This window comes from Sciurus carolinensis, chromosome 6, assembly GCF_902686445.1.
Source record: "Sciurus carolinensis chromosome 6, mSciCar1.2, whole genome shotgun sequence".
In the NCBI taxonomy this organism is placed as follows: Eukaryota; Metazoa; Chordata; class Mammalia; order Rodentia; family Sciuridae; genus Sciurus; species Sciurus carolinensis.
The window spans coordinates 160,389,429-160,414,086 of record NC_062218.1 but is presented as its reverse complement, the minus strand read 5'-3'; positions in this window follow the sequence as shown (position 1 = coordinate 160,414,086).

Sequence of the window (24,658 nt, the reverse complement as noted above, 5' to 3'; positions counted from 1 at the left end):
TCGTAAAGCCCCTCTATTGGGTTCATCTTGTTCCCCTAAGGGACAGTGGCCCTCAGTATCTCACAAGGGGCAGGTGCTCACTGTAGATGGCTTTAAATGGAAGTGAACTGTACATTTTATCTGTTCTTCAGAATCTAAAGGATTACCTCACCAATGCAGAGCTTTTCAAAAGGGAATGCTTTCTGGAAACTGCAAACTGGCTGGGAAACATTCATTTGGAGCAATGTAGGGCCGTGATATCCGCGCTCCACACACAGGGCATGGTTCTCAGCAGGGGTTTGCTGTCTGACCCACACACGCTCAGCTCTACCGGGTCCAAGACCCTCAGCTTGTGTCTGACTTTGACCAATACCCAAAGGCCTCTCCAGCTTCAATCCAGCTTCTTGTCTTGCCAAGAACCAAAGTTCCCAGCCATTAATCAAAGTCTGGTCCCTTCTAAGCTGGGAATAGAGCACTTGCCTGTAAAGATGTTCTGGAAACTGCCAGTGGCTTCTGATAATAGCCTGAGCCAGTGGGAAAAACACAAGTTCTAGTGAGCTGGAGTGGAGGAAACGAGAGACCCTCATCCATGGCTGGATCCACAGCAGGCTGTGATTTTATGAACACATAAAATAAAGCCAACATCAGTTTCCCGTCCATCCCAAGCTGAGCTTCAAACAGGGATCCCTAGTTGCCCATCTTTTCCATGAGGCAAGATGTGATGGCTACTGACGGACATTGATTAACCCAAAATAACTCCTCTCAATTTGCTGGATGCCCAGGAATTCTCCAGGGACCCTGCTTTTGTTTTGAGTTAGGCATTTGGGAGCCTGGCGCCAATCCTTGTATAGTCATTCAAACTGAGTGAACCAGAAAAATGTCAGGAACCACACAAGGACATATAGTACAGTTTAATTAGTTTAGAGAGAGGGTGGGTCCCCCCTTCTCCCTGAACATCACTCAAGCAAATTGTTTTTTTTTATGGTCTTGTTAAAATAATTTCATGGTTGCAGTTTTGTTCTCATGCTAACTGAGCAGGACCGCGTGGGTTATTAAAAAGGGTGCTCAGTCTGGTGAAGGTGGGTGCATTCTCTTTGCTTTTAAAAAACATAGGGGTTTAATCACCTGCTTGTGCAGTGACATATTAAAGAACCCAATCTTGAATGTCAGCGCAAGGCTGAGCTTCCTATTAATAATAGTCGCTAGCTAGGAAATTCTTCTGCTGACTTTAATCAGGAATTTTCCATAGTAACCAAGGCTGCCCACGGGTAGCCAGGCAGCAGGGATTTTCATTCCATCACGCACATTTTTCTGTTCATCGTGGTGTGGAGAACATTACTTACTGGAACATGTGAGCTGAGCTGTGCTCTCTGCAAGCAAAAACCTTGTTGTTCCTCCTCCTTGGGACAATTTCTCAAAAAGACAAGAGAACAGTCCTCTTTCAAGGAAGACGAGTTTCCAGTTTCAAAATATGGGTCTGTTGCATTTAATTCCAGGCCCCCAAGTCTTCCTGGCGTCTCTCTGTCCTGTGATATAAATCTTGTGGTCATGAAAAAGATGGGCAATCAGGGAAACCCATCTCCCGTTTGTGGGAACCAGGTTCTGATTGCATAGGGATGTTATTCCCCTGCTAAGAAACTTCCATGTCTCCCCGTGAACCATAGATAAAATTTAGAACTTTGAGTCTGAAGTTCAAGGCCATTCATTATCTGGCCACAAACCATTTTTGGCTTCATTTCCCTCTCCTTGTCCCATCCCAGTTAGACCCCAGCCATGCCCAGTGACTTTCTGGGGCTTTCTTAACAAGAGTCCTGTGTTTGCCTTAGAGCATTGCTCTCTGTGTCTATTGGACAACATCTTTTTGATCTTTGGAAACAAAACTGAAATGGGAGTCTACCTTGAAGACTGCAAAGTGGGATGTGGTGGCTGCTTCCGTAGCATTTCCTGTAGCTACCCCAGGGAAGGCATTTATAGTGTGTGTAGGTGTCCTGTAAAACTGCCTTTTAGGACATTCCCAGATGATAACTCCCAGAGCTTGGCTCCTCCAGGTGATGTCTGCAACATCAGTCTCACCTGGGAGAGTATACAGACAGCCTTCTGGATTTACGGGTTCCAACTGCAGAGCAAAAGTATTCAGGAAAAAAAGTGAATGTGTACAGACTTCGTTTTCCTAACATTACTCCCTGAACAATACAGTATGTCAACGGCAACAACATCTGCACTGCGTTGGGTATTCTAAGTCATCTAGTGATGATGCACAGTACAGAGGAGGATGTACATAGGCCATATGCAAATACCAGTCTTTTATATCAGGGACTTGGATGTCTGCGGGTTTGGGTGAAGGTGGAGGGTCCCAGAACCAATCCCCTATGGGTACTGAGAGCCGTCTACAATAGAAATGCTTAATGTCCAACTCGCCATCGAATTAGAATCTATATTTTGACCACATTCCCAGGTGAATCCTTGGCGCTTTAAGGTTTGAAAAGCACCAACCTAGGAGATTCAATCATCATGAGGACCATCTTTTATTCCTCCAGGCTACGTGGCTATGCAGCAAAATCAGCATGGGATGCTCAATACCACATGCGCCTAGGCCTGACCAGTAGTGAGCCCAAAGCAAGTGTGCGTGTTTAAAGTCTGCAGATGGTTAACATGCACAGCTACCCAGAGAACCATCGCCTGAGCCCAGTGGTCTTTACACTTGAGCTTTTTGTGAGACTCACTGAGGTTTGTTGCTGGAGCAGACAGTTTCTGGTCCAGTAGGCCTGAGGTGGGGCTTAGAATTTTCATTTCTATGAAACTTCCTAGTGATATGCATGCTGTGGTGAGGAGCACGCTGTGAGCCATTGGCTAAGACGTAAGCCATATTTATCAGGAGGGGAAATTGGGAAAAAATTTAGATTTGAAAGAAACATCTGCTGGTTGATTTATCAACTGCTATGTAACTAGCATCCCAAAACATAGGGGCCTCAAGGAACAGGGTATATCATTCCCACAATCTTATGGGATGACTGGGCTCCGCTGAGGGGGCTTCCCACGCCAGCGGTGGAGCTGAGGTTGTGCTTCCCCAAAGCTTGTCGGGAGCCACAACCCCAAGATGGCCCCGCCCTCCAGGTTCCGTCCAGGAGTGGCTTCACTCCCTGCAGAGCAGGCAGCTGGCTTCCTAGTGGGGACAGCAGAGATGTCAGTCCTTCCAGGGCCTGGGCTGGGAAGCCCCTGACTCTCACGCCGGTGTCCTATTGGTATAAACCACATCCTCAGGCCAGCTCTGAATCAAGGGAGGGGAGATCAGGGCCACCGCTTCATGGAGGGCATAGCAGTTTATAGCCCGTGGCATGGTGTGTGTCGCAGAGGGAAACCACAGAGATCGGAGAAATGCCCGACGCCACCGCCTGTCATCTGGTCAGATTAGCAGTACCTCCTGCAGCCGTCTGTGCAGCTCCGGGCCGGACCCCGAGGCTGAGAAGCCCGTGGGCCTCAGCTGCCTAGCTTTCCTGCCTGCCTTGGATCTCGTTTTTTGTTTTGTTTTGTTTTGGATCCAAGCTTACCTCCTGTTCCATTTATTTTGCCGATGATGGAAGGAGCTTGGGAGAATGGCCTTGTGCGTGTAAAACAGCTCTTCACCCAGCGTTCACAGGGCTCAAGTGCTGCGGTAGCAGAGGCCTCTAATTAGCGCAATAAAACACCGTGATGAGTCTTTTACCCTTGATCGTTAGACAGATGGCTAAAAGAAAGGTTGGGGAATGAATGAAAAATGAAATGAACGCAACACAGGACTCTACCCGCGGTCCACTCAATTGGAAATTGTTATTAGTAACGAGAATATTTTGGTTTTTATTACTTTAATAATGAGTCGCTTTGGAAGCTTTTGCTGCAGCCTGCAGAGTCCTTTTCCAGGGGCATCTTCACATCCCATCCTCTGCGGTCCTCCAGCGAATGGAACTGTGACCCTCATCCTCTGAATGGGGACACTGAGTTTCTGAGTGTGGAAGTTGCCCAAGGTCAGAATCGTGAAATAACTGCTAGAATTCCAACCTGGGAGGGACTCCTGGCCACAAGTCTGTCCCATCATTCCATTTCAGGAAATTCTTCCAGGAAAGAATTCTATAAAATGTCTTGCAATCGACCTCAAGGTCAGGAGGAACTAGAGTGGCATTTAGGTCTACGCGACTTAAGATGTGTGCTCGGACCAGCAGCATCATCGCCACTCGAGAGCATCTTAGAAGTGCTGAATCTTAGGCCCCAGCCCAAAGCCACCGAATCAGCGTGTGCATCTTAACAAGGAGTCAGGTTGACCTGTGTGGGCCGAGACCTTTGAGAAGCATGGGCACAGTTTGGGAGGCAGAAGGCTGGCCTTGACCCTTCGGTTCTCTGAGCGGCAGTTTCTTCCTCTGTAAAAAGCACCTGCCTCCCGATCTTACCACGAACACCCCACAGGTTGATTCAAGTGCTTGCAGGCTGCCTGGCTTCCAGCGAGGGCTCAGTGATTGGAAGCTACTAGGACTTTGTTAAAAATAATGACCTTCCTGATCAGCCAGCCAGATGGCCCACGATTCCCCCCAGGACAAGCAAATTTCTATGCACACACATGTGTACACACACACACACACACACACACAGAGCAGCAGAAAGAAAAGGTAGTGCCTTTGCCCTTGAGTGGCTCTGGAGTGTGAGAAGGGGGGACTGAGCCGGCTTCTCCCACAGGGCGTCCCATGGAGCCCAGAGTCTCCTGGCTCCAGGGCTGTTGACGAGGGTCACAAGGAAGAGGAACTGTGCTGGAGCTTATTAACTAACTGATGAGTCAGGGGTGGCCACAACTGAAGCATGAAAGTGGAAAGACACAAACGGGCTCAGAGCAGCCGCCCGCCAGGGTGCGCCTCTCCCCCGCCCCGCCCCCAGGAGAGTATGAGAGGAGGAGGCAGGGCCAGCCAGAGGGTGTCGTGACCGCATGGGGACCAGGGTTGGTCCGGCCTGGGGTCAGGATCTGTAAGGGAATGCTGCTCCAAGTTCCCAGGACAAGAAAATGGTTTCCGGACTGGGCTTGGGTAGGGGCAGGACGGATGGTGGCAGTCAAGAGTGGGCTGGTGAGCCCTCTCCGACCTAGGAGGACATGAGCATGACTAGCGGGAGTGTGCTGGAGTAAGGGGCAGAGTCCGCATCACCACGACACCAACTGCATTCACAGGGCCTTGGTGTAGGTCTTAGTCCATTCTTCATTGCTATAAGGAAATAGCTGAGGCTGGCTGCATTGTTTTAAAAAGGGGTATATTTAACTTAGAGTTTTGCAGAAGCCCAATATCAGGTTTGGTCTCTGGTCAGGGCTCCTTGGCTGCATCACATCATGGCGAATGGTGTTATGGTGGACCACGTGCAGGAGACCTCACCAGGTCCTGTGAGGACTACGTTAATTCCTCTCAAGGGCAACCTCTCCAACGACCCAATCAATTCCCTTAGGCTTCACCTCTTGAAGATTCTGCCACTGCTCAGTGTCCCCACACTGGGGCCAAGCTTACAACACTCTAACCCTTGGGGAGACACAAACCCTACCCAATCTGTACAGCGTCCGTCGGCACTTTCTAAGTGCTAGCTCGCTGCATCCTGACAAGCACACAGAACTTGTGCAGTTCTACAGATGAGAAAACTGAGACACGGAGGCGTTAAAAGGTTTGCCGGAGCTCACACCATCAGCAAGGGGCAGGGCCAGGCAACTTGGTTCTGGTACCTAGTGCTCAGAACTATTCAATTCAGTTGAGAAGCTTGGTGTGGTCTGAGGGCTGCCTCCTGAGGGGTGCCCACCCTGCAGGCTGGCTCACTGTACTCCATTTCCTCTCAGGTTTCAGTCTGCACGGGCCAGATGATGGCTAAGTGCCCATCCTGGGTCTCTCGGTGAGCCGACCTTCTGAGAGCCAGGGTTGGTTAAGACACTGGGGTGGTCCTGAGGAGCTCGGGTCTCATGGTTGCCTCTGGGAGCAGCATATGTCGGAAGTACAAACCACAGACAGGCAGGGGAGGACCTTGTGGTTGCCACTGGCTTCTCATCCAGCAAAGGGTCAGCACTGGCCTTCCATCTGCTTTCCTCTGGACTCTGTGAATCTTTTCCCAAGTTCAGCTCAGCCCTGAGATGCCTCACAGCTTCCCTCACTGAGCTACTCACCTGCTGAGTCTCCCCGTCTATGAGGATCACAGATCTTCATTGGCGTTCGGAAGAAGCCTTGAGCAGATCTCAGTTCTGTAGCACGTGGTTATGAATGACCTGTGTTTGTCTGCTACAAAAAATTCCTGAGATGGTCAACTTGTAAAGGGAAAGTTTCCTTTTGGCTCACAGTTTTAGAGCTTCCAGGCCACGATCAGTTGGCCTCAGTGCTTTGGGCCTGTGGAGAGACAGCTCATCATGGTGGGAGCACTTGGCAGGGCAAAGTGGCCACCTCATGGCTGGGAAGAGAGAGAAGAGACTGGGGTTCCACAATCTCCTGGCATACCTGCTAATGACCTGAAGATTTCCCACTAGCTCTGCCTCCGAAAGCTTCCACCATCTCCTAATAGTGCCAGCTGGGTCCAAGCTGTTAACACACAGGACTTTGGGGACATTCCAGATTCAAGCTATAGCTCATGGCATGTGGTGTCCGTCAACATGGTAGAGGAAGCCACATCTGCTCTATCTGGAAGTGATGCATATCACTGCCCCTCACATTTCAAGGTTCCGGAAAAGTCAGGTAGCCATGTTCTCCCAAGGTCAAAGGAGCAGCGTGGCTGAGGACGCTGGCGAGCTCACTGGCGCCCCCACACGGGTGCTTGCGTTGGCTTTAATGGTGGGTGGAGAAAATGATTCAAAGAAGAGGGTCAAATCCCAGGTCCACGTTCACACGCTGGGCAGTGATTGATGCCGGGTTCACACCTGGCCTTCAGGAATTAGGGCTGAGACCCTTGAACTTTCTCTGCAGAGAATCAGAGTGAATATTTCACATTCTGCGGGCGGTAGGGCCTCTGCCAGAACTGCCTGCCTCTTCAGTTGTTTGGCAAAAACTGTGCAGACACCCTGTGAGTAAACAGGCCTGGGGTCCGCCCGTGAGCTGGGGTGGGCAAGAGCTGGCCAGCCAGCCTTGGTTTGCTGATCCCTAATTGAGAGACTTTGCCGTGGCCTCAGGGTCACCTGGGCTGTGAAAGATGTGAACTAATAGACAAATGTGAATTACAACCCTTTTCTACCAAGTATCGGCTGCAACCTCGCCTCCCGGCTGGTCAGAGTTAAATGATTTCAGAGTCGTTCATGGGTCACTGAGCTTTCATCCAGCCGGGGTCAAGGGTAACCCAGTTCTCGCTGGGCCTGGCTAATTATTACTGTCGGAGTTTAAAGGGAATGACAGACGGGTAATTTTCTTACTAAAAATGACAACGGGGTTCTACCCAGGACCAAGCAAGCCACTATTAAACCCCCATTAGCTGTGTGGGGTCATTTCCAATGGCACATTCACGGACGGGACAATGCTTCTGCTGGCCTGTGCTAACCAGCAATTGAAGTCAATGGGAAGCTCTGGGCACCAGAGCGGGCTTTTTCTGGGCCACCTAACCCGGACCTTGTTTTTCCAGCTGACACTCTGCCTGAGTCAGCTCATTCCTGCTTTGGAAAATGCATTCCAGGCCTAATAAAGACTTTAAAGTCACACTATTTTCTCACCATGTTATTAAAACCCAAATGGCTTTGTGTATTCCTAACACGACGGGGAGATTCCCCGGCCAGTTGGGACATCCCTCGAATGTCACCGATTTGCCCTTGGGAAGACAAGGCCTGGCGTTCATTTCTGGGCTCGTTGCTTCCAAGGGATCCAAGTCCTGCGAAGGCAGAGTCTTGAGTTCTGGCGATTGATGGAGAAAATGGAGGCCATCTGGAGACCGGCCAGGGAGCCTCGTCTCCACCAAGGTCCTACCAGCATTGGGACAGTGGGCCAGCGCTCAGCCTCCCTGAGCCTCAGTCTCCACGGGGCTAGTGTCACAGTACCGTGGGGGGTGGCACCACGGAGCACCGAGTCCCTCCCTGAGGGGCAGCCAGTGGGAGCAGCAGGGCCCTGGGCTGAGCCGCGCCAGCGAGAGCTGGGAAGCGGCCGCAGGAAACTGGCGGAATCAGACCCACGCTGGGCTCCCTGTGTTAATTGGGAATTAATCAGGAGGAACGATGACCAGCCAGGACAATTAGGGAAAGGGGCACATGGCGCCTGCCCCCCACGGGCCTCGTCCACTCTGGGATGGTGCCCAGTCCTCCCCAGGTGGCCATTGGGGCAGCAGAGACTGCACTTCACTGTGGTGGCCTGTGTCTCCACTGTCACCTCTCGGGATGCCACTCTGACACTGGAGAGGACTCAGGGGCCACCGTTGGAGGCCTCAGGGGACTGCTGGATATGGTTGGCGGGTCAGGGCACCCAGGGTCGGGGCCCACGCTGCCCCGGCCCCAGGTGCTCTGTGGCAGAGCCAAGCAGGGGCCCAGAGGTTGACGTCTTCTGGAGGCTTTAGAAGCAGACACGCTCTTCAAGCCTCGACATCCGCTCCTTCAGAGAGAAAAACGGAGGCCTGGCAACGGAGGGTCGGTGATTCGCCTAAGGTCGTGGAGCCTGCAGGACGGGGCCCGGCTGGGGTGCAGCTCCGATCTCTTCCTCCCAGCCTGGCTGCTCTGACGTCCCTTCAACAATGGGGCAGGCAGTCCCCGAAGGACAGAGCTGCCGAATCCAACCCACAGAAGCAGAGGGGAGAGCAGCAGGGCTGGGACTGACGTGGCCGCTGCTCGGTGGGGGAGCTTCGGTCAGGCCGGGCGGGAAAGTCCTAGGGACCCGCTGAACCTCAGCGTGCCCGGAGTCCTGGTCCGGCCAGGCCTGTGCTGCCCACTTGGAAATTCCTTGGAAGGGTGGACCGCGTGTACCTTTTACCCCAGTTAGAACGATTGGCAGTCTGGGAGCATATCTCAATGGTAGAGACCGCTGGTCTCCATCCCCAGCGCTGTGGGTGTGTCGCGGATGCTGGAGTTGAGAAGCTGGGGCTGTGTTTGGATTGTGACAAGAGGGACAGTGAGAGGTCAAGGAAGCAAGCTTCTAGAATTCTGAGCTACATCCATCCAAGGACAAATCTTTCCCCATCAGGATAACACCTGCACTGGAACAAGGGACCCTGTTCTTTCTGCCACTCCAGAGGGACGGACATCCCCACCCAGAGGGAAGCGCTAGCTCCTGATCCCAAGGAGTGAACACAAACACTATTTTTGCCTGATTTGCTCTGTAGAAAAATTTGAACCCCTGGTCCTGCCATTTCCTGACTGTGTGTCCTTGAGCAAGTCACTTGCCTTCTCTGAGCTCTAATCTCCCACCCCATTGTGAAACTGAGGCTGTGGTAGAACTGGGAATCTTCTGTAAACCATAAAGTGTTAGATAAATGCAAGGTCTGGCTCAAAAAGATTTTATTTATTTGTAAAGCAGATTGAGGCAGAGAATTTCCAGCTGACAGCAGGTGTGTCCATTCCTTAAAAAAGGGCAGAGAAAAAGACACCAGGCGACCATGCTGCAGAGCCTGGAGCCTCCTGCTGTTTTACCAGCCTCCCTGTAAACAGTCCGGGGGGAAGGAGGGCTCCGCGGTTGCAAGCCAGGCAGACTTGCTGATCATTAGCAAGGCAATTTTGTTTATCCTGCCCCAGCCTGGAATTTGGCCTCTTACAAAATCCCAGCTACAAAAGGAGAACAGGTTGGACCAAAACTGCTTGGCGAGTGAAGGAACTCCCGGAAGATGGCCAGGATGTTTGTTAAACAGACTCCAGGCGGGCCTGCCCAGCAGGCCCCAGCCCAAGGACGGACCCAGCCGACCTTCCTGTTGACGCTGATGTGAGAGTGTGAGGTGTGATTCCTCCCCGGGAGGACAGCTCCTCCCAAAGTTGGGTAATTTTCTAGCTCCAGCCAAAAGTCAGGTCTTCACAATGAATTGCTTTCAGTTATTTGCCCTGTGGAGGGCTTGGCATTTATCGGGCACCTGTGTGGGGCGGATTTTAAAGGGACACCAGCAAGCTCCCCTACCCTCCTTCCATCAGGCAGTGACATGATCAGCAGTCTGAACCCTGGAAGAGGCCGGCACCCTGACCTCAGGTTTCCAGCTCTGCAGGAACAAACTGCGGTTGTTTATAAGCCCCCTGACCTATGGCCGTTTGTTACCACAGCCCACACTGACTTAGATACCCAATGATAAGATAGATCCCCACTACCTACGAACAAGCTAAGGCACAGCCAAGTTAACTAACTTGCTTGAGGGCACACGGCTAGGTAATAGAAACGCTAGAACTCTAGCCAGTTAGCCTGGCTCCAAAGCCCACACCGTGACCATGAGGCTGGCCTTGGGCTGGCCTTGGGCTGGCCATGTCCTCTGGTTCTCCACTGCTCTCTGGCCTTGGGTTTTATGAGCTCCTCCAGTCCTGGTTCTACTCTGCTTCCAGGGACTTTGGAACCATGTCATCAGGCCAGGTTCCTCCTCCCAGCCTCTGAATCACTCTGTAGCCACAGAATCACGCTGGGCTGGATTTTGCCAGCCCGGGATTCATTCTGCCTCGCTCAACAACTCAGCCGCGCGCGCACACACACACACACACACACACACCCTGCAGAAAGACCACTTGAGGTTTCCAAGAAGCTGTCAGCTCTCTCGAGGGCTGCAGCACCATCCACACATAGAATTTGAGCTACATATGGAATTCAGAATTTTCTAGAAGCCACATGAAGAAAGTAACATAACTTCAGTTATGTTATATTCATAAATTCAATATATTTACAATGTTAGCATTTCAGCATGTCATCAATATAAAGCGCTTTGGACGGGTTTGGGTTCTGTTTGAAGTTTCAGCGATCTGGCGTGTATTTTACACATGCAGAACGTCTCCTTTGGTAAGAGCCACATTCCTACTGGATACGCTCTTGGGCAGTGCAGTTTCAGAACAAGGTTTTCTCAAACACTTCAGGCCCAGCAAATGTCAGGAATTATATTTGGTGTGGCATCTTGGGGTAAAGAATTGAGCCTGCTCAGGATCAGAGGCAAGAGGAGTTACCCGAGCTTCTCACTCTTACAGGTTGGGTGGGCAGAGGCTTCACACATGTTGGGAAAAGGAAGCCTGTTTGAGGATTTCAGCCCCATTTTCTCCTGAAGCTGAAGCTAGGTACCCTTGTTCAGTGCACAGTCTTTACAACCATCTTTGGAGACCTGCCGAGGGGCAAGAGAACTGTTTCTGGGCACGCATGGATTCTGGCATGATAAGCAGGCTGGTGAGCTCCATGCTGGATTGTCCCGGTGGTTTTTGTTACTATTTGCCTTTATTTCTTGTCTTCTTTGCTTCTTCTCTCTGAATTCTGCCAAGCACAGCCTGCCCTGAGGCCTCCTGAGCCATTGGTTAGGCCAAGGGGGCCTCCGCACGGGAGAAACGGCTGCTGGAAAGGCATGTTCCCGGGCCCCAGCTGAGCCGGCCCCACTCAGATGCTGTGCAGGCGGAGGGAGTTTAACTGACAGCCGGTCGGTCCTGCAGAGGGGCTGTAACTACCCACACCACAGAAGGGGGAGCGTCGTGGGCTGGGCCACAAGGCAGGTGGTATAACTGCCTGGCCAGGCGGCTTCTCCTGTCCAGAGCTGTGACCGGAGACGCTGGCTTTAACTCACAGGCCTGCTCTCGTTCATTCATTCATCTGTTCTAGATCGGGTACTTGGCTGTGCCAGGCCCCAGGGAGGACCTGGGGCCACAGGCACTGGGGATTCAACTCCTGCTCTCCAGGAGCTCGTGGAACAGTCAGTTTGGTCCGTGAGGAGAGGCAGAAACCAGAAAGAGTCTGGAGGAAGGCGGGCGGAGCCCACAGACAGGGCAGTTAGGAAGGGGCGGGCCTCTTGGGGCGGCGGGGGTTGGGCTCTTCGAGGTGATGTGGATCATGGTGCCCCGCCCCCTCTCCTCCTGGAGCCATTTCTTGGTCGTTGATGTCTGATTTCATTTGATTGACCTCACTTTCCTGTCCCCTGACCTCTGATAGGGCAAAGTGGGGTGGTTTCCCTGCACCCATGTCTTCAGGGGCGAGGATGATGCCATACTTCAGTGGTGAGGTAGGACGATTTTACAGAACCAGATATCTGAGCAAACTAGATGTCCGCTGGTCTTTGCTCCTCAAGGAGAGATCACTACTGTATCTGTTAGGAATGTCTTTGGCTGCAAGGAAGTGAAAATGTGACCCCGCAGTTTATTCTCTTTATTTCTAACAAGAATCCAGAGAGAGCAGCTGATAGTCTTGGTTCAGCAGCTTCATAATAAAGCCAAGGCCAGTGATTCCAATTCCCTCAGCCTCCATCCACATGATGCCCCTACAGCACCAGACATCACATCAGTTTTCCAGGCAGGATGAAGGAGAGAAGGTGGTGTGACGGAGGTCAATTTTTGTTTGTCTGTTTTGTTTTTAATTGGGATAAGCAAAAACTGGCCTGGAAGCCCCCACAGCAGATTTCCTCTTAATCCCTATTGGTCAAAACTGGGTCACATGGCCTCAAGGGATGTTGGGAAAATATTCCTTACGATTGGCTCAGTCTCACCTGGCTTGCCGCTGAGTCCCGGCATGGCTCTGTGGGCAGGAAAGGAGAGGGTGGACGATGGGCAGGACACCACGTGCCCTCCCAGCAGCCTCCACCAGCATGGTCACTGTCACGCCGACCCCTGTGCTCCGGGCATGGGTCAGCCCCATCGATTTACAGGCCTTTCCTGGTCCAATTCTCGGAATGACCCCGGGGAGCTTCCCCTCCTTCCAGAATTCCTGGGCATTCCAGATTCTCTTGCCTCTGGGGTGCAGAGGTTGGAGGTTGCCCTGGGTGGATGGAGACAGAGTGTGCCTGAGGGTTCGTGTGGTGGCTGCCTGGTCCCCAGGGCGGGGATGTGGGAGATGTGGGTGGGACTCCAAGGAGCTTCAGGTCGCTGCGGGGAGCACCCCCTGAAGGAACTGAAGTCTCCTAGAAGCCTGGAATCTCGTGAGAGCAAGTTATGAGAGTCCCTTCCTGCTCTCTGTCATCCTGTCTGAATGTCAGACCCCCTCCTCTATGTACCTCTGTCATGGTGCCAGCCTCCATGCTGTGACACAGCCACGGGGGACATCACCAGAGCCAGCATCATGTCCTTCCAAACTGTGAGCTAGGTAAACCTTTCTTCTTTATAAAGTACCTAGCATCAGATATTTCCTTATCGCAGGCATCTTCTCCCACGTGTGGGTGGCTTGACGTAGCAGCTGGTGTCAGGGTAGACAAGAGCTGCAAAGATCACGAATCCACTGGGTGGTTCCTGGAATCCACCCTGCTGTGAACTCTCAGGTCCAGCCTGGTGTCTGCTGAGGATGGCCATCTCAACTGGTCTCGGGGGCAAGGTGTGGCCTCCCATTGCTGAGGTCCATGACTAGCTATTTGCCTCTGGTTCTGAGTCTACTTACACCAGCCCCTCTTAGTGACTTGGTGTCCCTTGCTGGGATCCCTGGGAAAGTGTAGATACTTCACACACTGCAGGCCACCTCGGCTCGCTTATCCAGCTGCTTCCTTCTGCATGGGCTTCCTATTGTCCCTGGGCCAGCTGGACATGCTGTGTGCAGGATTCTGCTTCAGCCGCAGCCTTCCTGCCTTACCCGGGGAGTGTGCCCAGGCCCTCTGCCCTGCCTGTTCCACTTTCTCAGGAGCCTCCTGGATGCTTTTGCTAGGCCGTCCCCAAGGTTCCTCCCCGAGCTGGAGAAACCAGCTTCCTGTGTGTCGGTCTCTTCATTTTACCACCAGCTTCCCCTCCGAGGAACCACCTCGGGGGTGGGCAGGAAGGGCAGGCTTCCCCTCCTTGCCTCCTCTCAGCACAGGACTTCCTCTAAGCTGAATCTTCCCCTCCATCCTGAGGTGACCTTCACCTTGTGCCCTCCCCTGAGGGCCCAGTGGACAGATGCAATGGTTCAAATATGTCCCCCAAGTTCATGAGGTGGAAACTGAGTCTCTGAACTCCTGTGAACAGTATTTGGAGGTGGGCCTTTGAGAAGTAATTAATATTAGATGAGATTGTGAGGGTGGGACTCCTGATGGCATTAGTGGCTTTATAAGAAGAGAAAGAGAGGCTTTCTGTGTGCTGCCCTCCGACATGTTGTGATGCAGCAGGAAGGCCCTCACCAGACGCCGACAAAGGCCAGCACCATGCCCTTGGACTTCCCAGCCTACAATACTGTGAGCCCAATAAACCTCTATTCTTTATAAATTACCTGGTCTCAGGTGCTTTGTTATAGCAAGAGAAAATGGACTAAGACAATAGGTCACAGGCAAATGGCAACTTGTCAATCGATCATGGAGCATCCACAGATACTGTTCTGGTTTCAAGTGCCTTTCCAAACCTTTCAAAGAGCTTGTGGAAGAGTAAAGGGTCCCCTTTTAACAGTTGCCTTCCTAAAAGAGTGGTTGGGGTTGGAAATGACAATGCTTCCCCTGTTAACTACATTCCATGGTAATTGTTATGAGGTTAATTATCCATTTAGTCAGCCATGGAAGAGAGGAGGAAAGCAATTAGTGTCACAGGCTAGCTCCCGGTCCCCCTGGCCTTCAGGAGCATGAAGAGATGAGCCTACTGTGAGATGGACCTCTTCCAAACCCGAGTCTGAGTCAGAACAAGTCACCCTCTCCTGCCCTAGTAGCCTCCAGATGCCCACAGAACAACTTGTCAAAGAAATAGAAACAAGACAAACAGAAACACCGATTCTACCTGCGCTGAAAGCGTGTAAGATCATCACGTTCCTCGTGTGAAGCTTTTGACGACAACTTGGCAGTGAGTCGCAAGAGACTCCCAGCCTTTGACCTAGAATTCATCCTACAGAAATGATTCCCTAGAGGAGAATCTGTCACATGCATGTTCATCATAGTGATATCTATAATAGCTCCAAATTGGCAACCTAAGAATCCAATGACGGAGGGAAGGTGACGGTAAATGCAGTATTTTGAAGCAGTGTAATATTATGCAGTCATTAAAATGACGGGAAGATTGTGTAGCAGCACTAAAAGTGCTTGTAATTTGATGCTCAGGGAAAGGCAGAATATCAAACTGTCTTGCAAGTTCCCCCGACCCCAGGTTCCCTTAACCACACCTCGTCTGGCCTGTCCCCTCCTGCCCAGCCTCCTGGACAGTCCTGTCTGGCCTCAGCATGGCTACACACCGGGGAAGGAAGTCCTGCCAGCACGACATGCCGGCTGCCTGTGTGCACCTCACCTCGGACCCTGGACGACGCATTTTGGAAGGACAGGCACCTGTCTTGCCCCCAGTTACCTGGCACTTCATAAAGGCTCATTAAATGTTTGTTGAAGGAAAGAATCGAGGGCCATGATCTGGCTGCTGTTTATCAGGCCCCGTGATGCTGACGGCATCATGATTGGCACTTCCAGCCAGGTTATTATAACATATTATTTCACTTAACTTTATTCTGAAATCACAAAAATCACCCTATGAAATTGATGATACTATTGCACCTTTGTGCAGGTGAAAACCGGAGCGCAGAGGCTGTCGCAAAGTCAAAGTCGTGTCTTTATTAAGGGGAGTCAGGGAGACGGGATTTGAACCCACGTCTGTCTGGCCATGTTTCATTCACATAGAGAGTGACCTGCATGTGGTACACGCCTGCCTGCGGTGGTGCACGCTGACCGAAGAAAGCGTGGAAAACCAAAAACCGGCTCACTCTTCGGGCAGGTCAGGAGTGAGACGTGGCCTTCTCCAAGTGTGCAGGACAGAGCGGACTCCGCCCACGTTCCAAGCCCGTGGGGTGGCGTTCTGGAAGTCCGAGGGTCGTAAAGGAGGAAATCCTGCTGGTTAGTTAACCCCTTTCCTGTCTCCCTGTCAGGACCGGGGGACATTCAGTTCCAGGGACATGGTCACAAGCAACTTGGGGCCTGTGGAGCAAAGCAGCTGCTGCAGTTCAGCATGCGGCCAGGTCACCTGCTCACCCGCCACCCTGCGCTCAGTGCCCATGGGGGGCGCTGCCCAGCCCATGTTCCAGGTCCTGTCTGGTGGCAGGAGTGGTGTGCCTGGGGGAGCGGGGCACAGACAGGCGGGCGGGAGCCTGTCCAGGGAAAGCGCTAGACTCAGACAATAGACGTTGTCTCCAAACGCTGAAGTGAAATTCAGAGAAGACGCTTGTCGCACTGTTTGACCCCGCGTATCGTCCCAGTGCCCTCCGCCTATACGTCCTGAACAGATACTCTTCTTAAGTCCTGTGATCATCTTGTGAATGGTGCAGGATCATAGTGCTTTGTGGTTTTTTTCAGTGTTGAAAGGCTGAATTTGGCAAATGCAAATATCTAAAATATCTTTTAATTTTCCTTATTTTTGTTTTGGTATATATTCATTTAAAAAAAAATAAGTATTATTTGAAAAACTCAAGAATCAAAGTGGCCCAGGCCGCTTTCATTTCCTGAGAAACACAGGCCTGTGGTGTCTGAGCTTGGCTGGCACAGAGACGAGCTCGGAAGTCTCACCTCACCTTGGAGCATTCCCTGTGCTTAGAGATGGAACCTAATCTTTACATCGAAAATAAGGAGGGAAAGGTAGAAAAAAGAACCAAAGGAGCAAAAACTAAGTATAAAACGGCAGTGGGGAACTTCCGCTTAAAGGAAAAATTCATGCCATTGTATTGTCGTCTGCTTCTTCCTCATTCCCTACCGAAGGGACAATGGAATAAAAAGAGGCACAAGGTCACAAAGCCAAGGGAATAGGAGCTGACACGTGCCCAGTGACTCTTAGAAGGGGACAGAGAGGCCAGGGGTTACTTCCTCATCAACTGGGGGAGCCCTCGAGAGGGACACCAGAGGCCTAGAGCATCTCGGGAGCTGGAGACAGATACCAGTTAGCTCTGCGCTGGAGTGAGGCAGGGGCTGAAGACACCAGGAAAGGTCGAAATGTCAGGCACTATCAGCACCTGCATCCACCCCTCCACTGCCATTAGCACCACCGCCACCACCATCACCAACGCCGTCATCTACACCACTGCAACCATCAGCACCAGCACCACCATCCTGCTACCGTCACCTTCATGACCACCATCACTGCCTCTAGCTCCACCACCACCACCATCACCAACTGCACCATCACCACCTCCATTACCATGTCCACCACAACCACCATCACCACCACCATCACTACCACCATCACCACCACCATCACCACCACCACCATCACCACCACCACCACCACCACCAACTCCATCTGCACCACCACCACCTCCATTACCATGTCCACCACCACCACCATCACCACCACCACCATCACCACCACCACCCCCACCACCATCACCACCACCACCACCACCACCACCACCACCACCACCATCACCACCAACTTCATCTGCACCACCACCACCACCATCACCACCACCATCACCACCACCATTAACACCACCATCACCACCACCACCATCTGCACCACCACCACCTCCATCGCCATCACCATCACCATCATCATCATCATCACCATGGCCACCATCATCACAATCACTACCACCTCCATCACCACCTCTACTGCCACCATCATCACCACCACCACCACCACCGCCCCCATCAGCATGGCCACCAGAATCCTATCACTTTTACCAAACCCGTCATCTCCACCACTATAACCATCACCACCACCACCATACTGCTACCGTCGCCATCATGACCACCATCACAGCCTCCAACTCCATCACCACGTCCACCATCACCACCACCACCACCTCCACCACCACCTCCATCACCATCACCATCACCATCACCATCAAAATCATCATCACAATCATCATCAGTCCAACCAGTGAGTCCAGGCAAATGTCCCTCCTATAATACTGGATGCTTTTCTTTGGGGAAAAATGATTTAGATAATCATCGGGATATAGGTAGAAGACTTTATTTTATAGAAATTCTAAATGAAAATTTCATATTGAATAGTGAGAGCCACACTGGCTGTCAGGGTAACAACCCAGGCAGGAGACTGGAGAACTCTTTTCCAGGGAAACTCGTAGCCTAAGGGCAAAACCAGCTCAGCCATGTTCACCCAACGGTGAAGCCCACCAGTCAACAAGTCCCTACAGGCTTCCAAGCAGCTTCCCAGTTCTTCAATAGGAACCCCAGCCAAAGTCTCTAGGCAACCAGACGAAGCCTCTGGAACAAAAAAACAGATAAAAAGAAATCAAAGGTGATTGAGACAGTGCTGGGAACAGAAGGAAACTGCCAAGAACAAGAAGAACAATAATTTGTTCAGAAAGAGACGGCGAATATTGCATTCCTGAGGACAAAAGGCTACAAAATGAAAGATCAGAGAATAAGAAAGAGCTCTTGTCAAGAAAGAAAATAAAACAAGTGAATCGAAGTCCTTTCCCTCCAGTCTAGGGTGGTGACATTGGAAAACTAAGCAACAGAGTTGGCAGCAGGGACTCTCCCTCCCATGGCTACGTGGTGAGGATAGCTGGAAAAGCAGCGGATTGGGCTCAAAGGTTAGGCGCCAGTGTTTGTCGTGCATTTAACCTCCACCACAGCCCTGCTAGACATGAGTTATTAACCCCATTTTATACAGAGTCTTACAAAGGTACAGTCTTAGGTAGAGCTACCAGAAATAGTCACGCAGCTCAGAGGAGGTGGACGCCAGAGACCTCAATGCTCAACCTAACCTGTGGCCCAAGCTGGTACTACAGTTTTTGTGTCCAAAATTAGGAAATTCTGAAAAAGAAGTCATCATAATCTGGGGCCTCGAATGTGCCATTTTCCAATTTCCTTGAATCTAAAAGAAACAAATATGTACTTTTGTTGTGGTTCCTGGAATTCTCTTTCCTAGGTTGGCTGTGGTCAATTTGCAACAAAACCAAATAATTGTGTGTGTGTGTGTGGTGTGTGTGTGTGTGTGGTGTTGCAGGTGAGGAAATCAATTCACTGTGTCACTCTATCACAAAAAAGAAAGCATGAGAGGTGACCCGAGTGAGTGCTGGGACCGAAGTCCCCGTGGCTCCTTCGGCCAGGCCCTCTGTCCGTAGGAGTCGCCCTTCAGCACACCGCAGAACTCTTTAGGTTCCAGGCCACGGGGAAATTCCTGTCTTGAAATGACTGTCCTTGTAAGATGCTGGCAGGACGGCCCAGTGGCTGGAGTCTTTGAGGGGTAGGAACCCCGACACTCCTCCCAGCCCTCTGCACCTCTAGGACCACCTCGTCTTCATGATTAAAACCCAGTCTGTGACTGGAGACACTGCCAAGTGCCCTCAAGGACAGAAAGTGCCCTTGCCTGGACCACCCTGCCCTGGGGGCTGGGACAGGCACTCCACCTGGGAACAGAGGGGCCTTTCCCCTCCCACTCCTTAGGTTTCTGTGGCTCCTCTAGGTCTCAGAGTGGTTTGGAGAGCTGATGCCCCAGGCACCATGGTCCCTGGGTTGTTTGCCCTGGCTCAGCCAAGGTTCAAGGTGACTGCTATGGATACTCTGGGTTCTCAGAGCCCCTTCCTCTGGGGACCGCCCAGTGTCGGCTCCTACAAGGCAGGATGGTCTCTGCTGTCTGGCTGCGCTAGCTGCCCCGCCCCTGTGGACCTCTGGCATTCCTTGCACCAGGTGGCCTTTGGTCCTCCTCATGCGTGATCTGACGTGCAGGGCAGATGCTCCTGTGTTCTCTGCCCCAGTCACACTGGGGCACTGGCCACTGCCACCTCAGTGTCCCTTCTCCCGTGGCAGGCCAAGCAGCTGGCCAGCCCAGCCTCTCCCTGTCCTTGCACCGCTAGGATGGGAGTGCCCCCAGCCCTGTGTGTTTCCTCCAGACTCCAGGTGCGCAGCTAAGGGCCCTGAGAGGCCCTCTGGAGGTTTCCAGCCACAGGGAGAAGAGGAGGACCCGGCGCTGCCCAGAGAAAGTGCCACCGCACTCCAGTGCCTCCCAGGAGCCCTCCTCTGGGACTCTCCCGTCCATGTCACCGTCACACTGTCAGCAGGGTCATTCACGTCAGAGCTTGGGTCGAGCGTCCTCTTTGTTAAAGGAAGGTGCCCATGGACCGCAGTCTGTCTCTATCTATGATCCGTGGGTGGGCTCTGCTGCTTCCACCTCCAGGCGGTTGTGACGATGCTGCTGGGAACACGAGTGTGCAGACCTCTCGGAGACCTGCTTTCCGCGGTGGGCAGCGGGAGCTCGAGCGGGCTCACCCAGGGCCGGGATGTCTGCACAGAGACACTTCTGTGTGTGTGTGTGTGTGTGGCGCGTCGGATGCCCTCTGCAGGTCTAGACGAGACTCGTGCACGTGCGTGTGTGCGTGTGTGTAAAGTATGTGCTTGTGCTTTGCACACATGGATGAAGCTCATCTGTAACCCCAGCCAGGAACTTCCCCGGGACTCTGCTTGCTCCAGTACACAGGCCCCCGGGGCCTTGCAGGCCTCCCTGGAAAATCATGGGCCCATCGGGCCCCGTCAGTCCAGCCATGGGAGGTGCCCCTGCTGCGGGAAGTGGCAGGTGGCTGGGAGGGAATCAGGGTCGCAGCGGCCCTTACCTATTGCAAGGCATCGATCTTCCCCTCCCCCTGAGCAGACCTAGAACAAAGATCCGCTTTCCCTCCGGGTTCAGCCTCCTGGCTGGGTGCCGGGGGAGAGCTCGGAGGACTCCTGCCCACGCGGTGCACTGTGAGTCAAGGTCATCTCCGCCCTGTGAGCCACACAGCAGCCCATGTGAGTCTCGAGTGCCTGCCGTGTGACATGCTCGTTCTCATGTGGTGTCGCTGGGCAGTCCGAGCCTTTTGCCCTGAGGTCACTATGTGTGCACATGGCGTGGGTTCTGGGCCTCTGTGAAGGCAATTGGGTACGGGAACGAACATGCTCTTCTGGGGTGCCAGGGGCCCGTTTCCATGGCAACACACAGGAAAAGCCCCGGAATCAGTGCAGTGTTGCCAGATGTCACTGCCAGGGCCGGCTGGCGATGGTGGAGGAAGGAAGAATCTTAGCTCGGGGTGGGGGTGGGGGGTGGGGCAGGTTTGATCTCCATGGCAAATTTGCTCTGGGTTCCGCTGCACGTGGCCAGCAAGTCCAGCCTCCCTGGGACGAGCGTCTGCACTCCCACTGCCCGCCCCAGCAGAGGCAGAAGCCTGCTTGTGCCCTGGTTTCAGCAAGGGAGAATGACCACGTGTGACTAAGGCCCCTGGAGACCGAGGTGGGACCCTTGGATCCAGCGATTCCCAGAGCTGGGGAAGGGACCCGCCTAGAGCAGGCAAGACAAACCCTCAGCCCGCTTCCATGTGTGCCTCCCAACAGGTGACCGCCGCATGTGTGGTAAGAGACGTGCAGGGTGGAGTTCACGTGGTGCTTGGGCACCGGGTTTCCAGGAGTGTCTCACAGGAGGCTGGCTGTCCACCCTGAGACTGGCAACACTGTTGGTCTCAATTATATGGAACCCGGGAGACAACCACCTGCTCTTTTCACAAGCCCAGATTTTTTTTTTTTTAAATGATTCATGGGGGGAAAAATCCCTGCATAACAGGAAATTGACCATCTTAACTGTTCTAAGCATGTGACCCGGTGGCACTGAGCAAGTCCTCATTGCTTGCCACCTGCATGAAGAACACCTTCATCTTGCAGGACTCAAGCTCCACACCCTCCCCCAGCCTGCAGTGACCACCATGCCACACTCTGTCTCCGTGGATTTGACGATGTCAGACACTTGATGCAGGTGGAATCATGTGGTATTTGTCTTTTTTGTCTTTTTGTGGCTGTGTGATCTCACCTGCTTGATGTCTTCCTGGGTGAGAGCATCCTTCCCCTTTAAAGCTGGTAATGTTCCCCGTATGTGTGAGCACACTTCACCTTCGTCCTGGGTGGCTGTGACCTCTTGGCCCTTGTGAACAATGCTGCTGGGAACTTGGGTGTGAACATGTCTCTTCAAGGCCCTGCTTTAAATTATCATGGAAAAGTATTGGAAGTTGGGATCCTTAACCTGTCCCCTGTCAACACAGCAATGACTGAAAGAGGGGCAATACCCCCTTAGCAGGGACCACGGGCACTGGGTGGGCAGCTCCAGCATCTGAGTGACATGCACAAAGACCAGGGTGTCCAGGGACCATAGATGGGGTGCCCACTGCCTGAGCCGAAGGAGGGCAGGTGGAGGTCCTGACCTCGCCCTGATCCCCAGAGGGCCAACAGCAGCCACGACGGTGCAGATCTGGACGTCTCCCACAGGCTTGTTCCTGTGTTAGAATCCGGTCCCCAGCCAGTGGCACTATTTGGAGGACGTGGAAACTTCAAGAGGTGGGGCCTGGTGGGAGGTGGTTAGGTCACTGGGGATGTGCTCTTGGAGGTGATCTGGGGACCTGCCCTTCCCGTCTCTCTGCTTCCTGGACACCAAGAGGTCAGCAGACCTCCCTGCCCTGCGCTCCCAGCACAGTGAGCTCTCACCACAGGCCTGTGGTAGCAGAACCAGGTGACTATGAGCTGAAACCTCTGAAACAAATCGAAACGAAACTTTCCTTCTTATAAGTTGATTATCTCAGGTGTTTTGTCCCCCAAAATAGAAAGCTGACAGCACAATAGCCAACCTTATTAGTGCAAGTGACTTAAACTCTCAGTCCTAATGTACCAGAGCAGATGGAAGAAATGTTTTGGACCTAAGGTCACAAAGTGATGGTGACGATGATGTTGGTGTGACTGTCCTTTACTGTGTGGTCACCCTGAGCCAGACACAGCAACACAGTGGCATATCAAATCCTCGTGAAAACCTTGGGATGTAAGTGCTGCTGTTCGCCCCCCTTGCAGATTAGGACATGGAGAAAGTGTACCCCTCTGCCCAAGGCAGACGGCTGCTCACAGAGGTGGCTGGGGTCAAGCTGGCCCTGCCTGGCTCTCAGGCCCAGGCTGTCATAATCCTCCACTCCACCCTCGGGACCTGCGCCTCTGTCTCTCTGGCCAGCAGAGCTGAGCCAATCAGGCTTCGGTCCAAGGGGCAGTGTGGGCCACACCCATGCCCACAGCGCCGCGCCTGGGACCCAGGCACAGCGGATTTCAACACGCTGATTTCCTCATGTTTCTTTCCCAACATGCGACCGCTGGCTTGATGATGTGGGGCCGGGGGGGCTGTGGGCCAGCAGGCTGATGCAGACGGGGACAGGGCTCACTGCTCACCTGCCCTGCCATGGTCACCGCCTCACAGCTTCCTCAGTATCTGTCTTGTCCTGCCATCTCCAGCCCACAGGTGGCCCGAGTCCACTCCAGAGCTGTGAGTCCGTGATGTCACGCCCAGGGCTCCCGAACTTTCAGTCTGCCCACTGGTCCTGGAATAAAAGCTGCAATCCCCGCAAGTCCCCATGAACTGGGTCCCCTGCCCACCTGTCCCTCCCCATCTCCGTCCACTCAGGTGCCACACGCTGTGCTCCTGGCTGGCCTCTGCCGTCTCGGCCACTCCAGCTCCAGGGTCCATTCCCTGTACCTTCCACACCCTCAGGTGAATGAGGCACACCACCCTGCCAGCCGCCCCCTGCCACCTGCCTCTTTAAAACAATTCATCTATGTTTATTTTGGTTAAATATACGCACCTGAACTTCCCCATTAAACTTCTTTCTAATGTCACTTCAGTGCGGGAGGTGCAGGCAGGTGCCACGTGGTCGTCACCCCACTCATCTCTAGACAGCCCTTGTCCCAGAGACCCCCTCCCACCCCCAGGGCCCCAGCCCCAGGTGGCTTCTGCTCTACTTCTGTCCTGGACTTGACCGCTCTTGGTGCCACATGCAGGAGTGTCATGGGGCATCCGTTCTGTTGTGCCTGGTGGGCTTCACTTAACAAGTCCTCGAGGCTCGTCCGTGCTGTGCCCTGGGTCACGTTGCCCTCTTTTTAAGGCCAACTGCGATTTTACTGTACGCCTGTGCCAGGTTTTGCTCATTCACTTGTTGATGGGCATCTGGGTTTTTTTACCTTTTGGCTGCTGTGAACAGTGCCGCCGTGAGCACCTGTGTCCCGGTATTTGCTGGGGTCCCTGCCTTCAGTTCTTCTGCACAGCTTCTCTGACCTGCCACCACCTGAACCCGTCCCTCTCATTCCTTTTCCATGAGCTTGCTGTCCATCTCTCTCCTGCAGCCTCCTTGGTACAGGACGCTGGCCTGTTGGGCATCTGATTATTATCACAGTGACCCCCTCGTGGTAGGTGATCACGCAATAAATAGCTTTTAAATGAATGAATGAATAAAACTGCAGATGGGCCAGCCGTGGGGGCGCAAGCCTGGTCTTCATGACTTCTAAAACCATGCATGTCTGAAGTGCTAAGGTTTACCTGAGGGCTCACGGTTTCAGAGCTCCTAGTCCACAGAAGGCCGGCTCCAGCCCTCAGTGCTCGAGGCGAGGTTGAACATCATGGCGGGAAAAGTTTGTGGAGGGAAGCAGCTCGCATGGTGATCAAGAAGCAGAGAGAGACTTCACTCTCCAGATAAAAATTTATACCCATAGCCACGCCCCAATTCCCACCTCCTCCAGCCACACTCCGCCTGCCTCCAGTTACCACTCAGTTAATCCCAATAGGGGTTAATCCACTGACCGGGCTAAGACTCTTACAACCCAATCATTTCTCCTCGGAACCTTCCTGCAGTGTCTCATATGAGCTTTTGGGGAACACCTCACATCCAAACCGTAACACCACCCCAATCATCTAGGACAGGGGTGAGGAGCGAGAGTATTTCCA